The sequence below is a fragment of the Mandrillus leucophaeus genome, unplaced genomic scaffold (assembly GCF_000951045.1).
Source record: "Mandrillus leucophaeus isolate KB7577 unplaced genomic scaffold, Mleu.le_1.0 Scaffold368, whole genome shotgun sequence".
NCBI classification, from domain to species: Eukaryota; Metazoa; Chordata; class Mammalia; order Primates; family Cercopithecidae; genus Mandrillus; species Mandrillus leucophaeus.
The window spans coordinates 1074353-1080167 of NW_012103898.1; the positions used below are offsets into that span (position 1 = coordinate 1074353).

General features: G+C 35.7%; 1 pseudogene; it reads right to left on the bottom strand.

Annotated features, from left to right (window-relative positions):
• Nucleotides 1-346: 346 nt before the first annotated feature.
• LOC105546774 lies at nt 347-2717 on the bottom strand (annotated as a pseudogene).
• Nucleotides 2718-5815: the final 3098 nt, after the last annotated feature.

Below are 5815 nucleotides of genomic sequence, written 5' to 3' on the forward strand. Positions count from 1 at the left end.
TCCGATTAGTTGTACGATTTTTTTTCTTACTTGATGTTGACTGAAGTTTTGCTGAGTTACATGCTGTGATTATCAAAGACTTCTTCCAAGTGGGAGTCCTGCTTGGAGATGATTCAGAAACCGGAGGAGGTATCACAGAATCAAGATGGATGGCTTTAAAAGCTGCAAGGACATGAGATGAAATGTACAGCTTCTAACTCTCTTAGCCTGGTCTACTGTACTAGACTGGAGAGGTGTCTGAAGAAAAGTGGGTATAAACTGCATGTCACTAATTTTATCACTTGGCAAATGATAAGGCTCTTGAGCATTTACAGTCATGTTCAAGTTTGTTTCAGAGAATGTACTCTTAGCCACATCCATTGTTAATGTGGGCCTGATGAAAAAGGCTGGTTTTCCAAACCATAGTTGCTTTCTTATTGCAAGTCATATGTAAAGCCTTCATCCAGATATGCGAAGCCCTGACACATGTCTTGGATTGCACCTTCGCTGGGGATCTCCCTATGTTGTGGCTATATTCATTCTCTCCTGGCATGGTCTGTTGGTCTGGGAAGGCTGCTGGAAGGTTGTAGCCCTTGAGGAGGAATTTGTTTCCAGGGTGTTTTGGTATATTTATCAGTATGTGTGCATTTTTCCTCCTTAATTTTTGGTGGTGGTTATAGTAAATTGCAAGCTGAAGTTCTATTTGTTGGATCTTTTCATCTTTTGTGTTTATTTTCTCTTTTACTCATTTTATTTCATTTAATAAATCTTCATTCTCCTATACTTCATCACCAACTTCTGGTTCTGTACTAGATGGCAATGATAGTTGAATATCATGCCATGAACCATTTCCTTCATGCTGATGCAGGAGGTGTTTCAGCTTGAGTAACTGAGTTTTTACAAAGGTCCAATCCTGAACCATGTGTTGGAGGGTCATCTCATTCAGCATCACTGCATTTTCTGGTACATCTACAAACATTTTCTGAACCTGGAAAAGGGGTGTCTCTCCATAGCTTTCAAAATGACCCAAAGAAGGTTCACTATCGGGAGAGCCTCCACTCATATTACTTTTTCCATGGTAATCATAGTGGTTAGGATGACTGAGATGGTAGTGTTCCTGTCTACTCAACTTCTAGGGTGACCTTTTCCACAATTCTTCGTGAAGCTGTTGAACACTTCTGTCTGGTTAGTCAAAGCAGATCATATTTTCATGCTCCACATTTTCAAGATGTGTATCATAAGGCCATCATCCTCAAATTCACATAATTCAAGATTATTCAAAATATCTGTACTGTTCATTTCATAGGACTCATAACTCCCAATTGGATAGACATTTCCAGTGGGTTCCAAGTCCTCTTCTTTCCACATGCATGTTCCATTACAGCTATCAGATGGAGAGTCCAAATGAAGAACTAGCTCTAAAATCTGTGTCTGGTAAAATCAAATTATTCCTAGAAGTATGTTTTGCATATGCACTCATGTTAGAGATGTTTATATCTATTTATCAGTTTCACTGAATGATTTTTCATTTTCCTTGAGAGAATCAGATATATTCTGGGGTGGTACCTTTTCATATTTTTCTTCTTTGAGATAAATTTCCTCTAGAGTTATTCAAGTTCTGTTGAAGTCTTTTACACCTATTAAATATTCTCTGAAGTCTTCACTTAAATCATTGTTATCAGAAGATGATAAAGAAGACAAGGAAATATTATTCACACCTTCACTCAGGTATCTATTTTAGCATCATGGTTCATGGTCTGTTCATTTTCTGTTCTATAACTTTCATTTTCAGTTAATTATTGGTCCTCATTAGTAGCTTTATCCTTAGCCCAAACTGTAGCATCATCTTCTACACATATGTCAGCAGGTGGATTTCTATTTCCATTAATTGTGATCCATCAAAGTCCCAGAAACTTGAGGCCAGCTCAATTTCAGTAGAAAGAGATGAACCATCCAATAACCTAAAGTGAAAGTTGCACCTGGGCCATTGTAAAGCCAATTTCTTTACACCAGCAGCATAAGACCTAATAAATCCTTACCCCAAATATTCACTCTCATTTCATACTTCTTATTGCTGATAGTTTCTCGTTAGCATACATGAGTGCAGAGGTACTCTAATGGATAGCTGTTAGTACTTACAAGACTGTAATATCTATAGCTCTAATTAAGGAGTGTGATCTGGTTATAGATGAAGGTGCAAGAAATGAACTCTGAATGGAATGTGAAGTTGTGGGAGCTTACCATTTTTGTCACTAGTAATATGCATAATATTGTCTGAGGATTGAGCTAAGCTTTTTCTAAAACTACTTCTAGGAGTACAAGAGTTTGCTCTAGGTCTTTGTGTGCTATTGAAATTCAGTGGGTTTCCATAAATTCCATTCAATGGTGATTCTGGAGCACTGACTGAAGAATATAACATCCTTCCTAATAATGTGCCTTTGAAGAATTTACCCAAGTTAGATGGTCCAGAAAAAGTCCTTTGGTTTAACTCCTCTGCAGATGACACATAGTGGATGGCTTTGCTAACTTTGATGTGTATAAAGAAACAGTTTTCAAATCTCCCTTTATCCTGTCTTTTTTTTCCCAGACATTACTTGAATAGGAACATGTTTTTCAGGATCAATTAATTAATGATGAATTTTGAGTCTTATTAGGCTCTTCAGTACCTTGTGTACTAAGTCGGTATTTATTTGCTTTTCTCCAGTTAAATGAATGGGATGATGGACAATCAGAGCCATTGTTTATTATGTAACTTTTGATGTTACTACTCTTAGAAGTTCATAATATATGAACAGGTTTCCCATTTGACATTGGCTGCACTGCACTTCTGAGAGATTTTGTTCAATGCTTTGGTAACTTAGAATCCAAAAATGTCTTGATCAGTGTTTCTCCATCCATTACCTATGAGGTGCATTTTTTTCTTAGAATTTAACATAAGGTATAGGGGTGAAACACCAACATTCCAATATAAGATCACAAAGGATCTGTGCATCAGTAATTTCCACACTGCTAAGGTGTAGTCTAGAAACAGCAACCCTAACCGGATGAGCAGCCTACCAAGATGAAATTGCAGTTATTGAAATAGAAACTCAAGCTTAGATAGGAAGGACCACCTTAAAGGAGTCATTCTTTTCTTAAATTGGTCAAGAAAGTAGGTGCATTTAAATACACATGTGTGTGCATACACACACACACACAGAGATATACACACATATATCTACACACATAGATATAGAAAAGAGAAGGAGATTTGAATCCACAGCAACTGCGGGATCCACCCGTTTTATCTCAGAATGTACTCTAGTGTATGTCTTTCTTTGGGCCGGTGCAAGGTCGTGCTGCCTCCTTTGCTGCAGCCCAGCTGTGGGTTGCCTAGCAACCTGCTATTGTTGCCTATCATGTTCAGGAGAACATTTGCTCCCGAATTATCATAATGTAATCATAATATGTGATCCAGATTAAATGCCAGGAGAACACAGTATTTCATTCTGTGTTTTCGGTCCAATGCATGTCTTAAGGCTTTCGTCAGATTGATTTATTTTACAAAGTAAGATTAAATTCGAAGAATCTTAAGTATGGCTGAGTTCAAATACATGCACTTCATAGTCCTGTAAACTGTTTTCTAGGACTGCTGTAACAACGTTCCACAAGCGGAGTGCCTTCAAATAAATGTATTGCCTCACAGTTCTGGAGGCTAAAATTTCAAAAGCAAAGTGTTGGCAAGGTTTGTTCCTTCTGGTGGCAAGGAGGGGGAATCTTTTCCATGCTACTCTTCTAGTTTCAAGAAGTTATTGGCAATTATTGGCATTCCTTGACTGATAGACACATCATGCCAACCTGTGTCTCTATCACCACAACAAGGTAGTGTTCTCCTCCTGTGTCTATCTGTTTCCAAATTTTCCTCTTTTTACAAGGACAGAAGTCATTAGATTAGGGCTCACCCCAATCCCTTATTGCCTCATTTTAACCTTATTTCATCGGCAAAGAAACTATTTCCAAATAAGGTCACATTCACAGGTACGGAGGCTTAGGTCTTAGACACAGCTTTTTGGAGACACTCTTCAATCCATAACACCTGATTTACTTAGCCTCCTTGTACCTCAGGTTTCATGTGTACAGAATTGGGATAATGATCAAATCTACTCCACATAGTTGTAAGGAACAAATGAGTATACTAGTGTAATCTTCTAGATTTAGTCTCACATATATTAAACTACAACTAACATTAATTTGCTTTTCTTCCACTTTCAACTACAACCCTTTGGTCTACTTTTCATCTGCTTTTGGTTTCCCTAGGAACATAATCCACTGATATCCCATTCTATGATTTTATTACATAAACGATCAATGTATTCTTTATACCCAACCAAACTTTGCTTGAGGCTTAGATAACCTCTTTGTATAGGTAGAATTGCTTTCAATGAGTATGAGGTACATCAGTGTTATCATGGAGTATCATATTCAAATTGATAAATATTGTCTAGCTAACTGTTCAAATTTGTATAAATAGAATATGAAGTATTAGATTTTAAAATAATACAAACATGGTTGGGTATGTATGATTATGTTGAGTGAAAGGATATGCGTATCATCTGAACCAAGAAGCATCTCTTATTTTCCATTGTAATTAGATTCTGATCAAAGTACTTCATAAACACAATTCTAATTTTCATTTTGCAGTCCTTGAGAATTTAATAATTTGTGGCAACTATATTGCTAATAGTTTTAGTTTTGCAATATGTTCAACTTTAGAGCATATTATATAAGAATCAATTGCTTGGTTTTTAACTTTTAATTTTGAAATAATTTTAAACCTTTAAAAATGTTATAAGAAGTACAACTTAAAGTATAATAAAAAAAGAAAAAAGTAAAAGTTCAGCACAAATTATGGTAAATGAAATAATTGGAAAAGCAGTGTTAAGCCCTTTTTAATTATTTAAATTAATTAAATCAGACTTTCTGCTAAAAAAAAATAGTTATGGAAAGAATAGGGTGCTCACACGTAGTCTTCACCCAGCTTTCTCTGACATTAACCTCTTCATGACTAATGCAAGAGTCACAACTAAGAAATTAATGTTGGCACAGTACTATTAAGTAATTATGCAATTAGTTTGAATACCATCAGCTTTTCTTTTACAGTATTGTGTGTCTGTCCTAAGATCCAATTCAGAATTCCTCATAGGATTTACTCATGTCACTTCAGTGTCCTCCAAATGACGGTTCCTTGAGTCTTTTCTTGTTTTTCATGACTTTGCTATTTCTTAATAATACTAGTAATTTTTTTTTTGTTAAATATCTGTGAATTTTGGTTTATCTGATGTCTCATTAAATTGAGATCATGCACTTTTGGCAAAAATACTGTAGAAGTGATATACCCAATGTACTGTATCATGTCAGGAATTATGATTTTCATATTTTATTATTGGTGACATAAATATTATTTAGGATGGTGTCTACCAGCATTCTCTACCGTAAAGGTACCACATTTTCCTTTAGAATTGATAAATATTTTTGTGGAGATACTTCGAGACGTTGTAAATATCCTCTCTGTTCATCAGTGGATTTTGCCTGGGTGATTATTGTGAGTTTCTAACGATGACTTTCTTTTCCCTAATTCCTTCTACATGTATTCATTGTACATACTTTTCAGGGAGGAGCTATCCTTTCTCCTTCATTTATTTACTTATTTAGTTTTTCGTTTATATCCATATGGGCATATTTCAAAATCTGAGTTAGTATGTGGGGTGACACAGGTCCTAAGGATACTGATTTCAGTTTATATTGTTACTGGAAACAAACATCAAAGCAAAATTATGTGAAGTAGAAATAGTGTGAA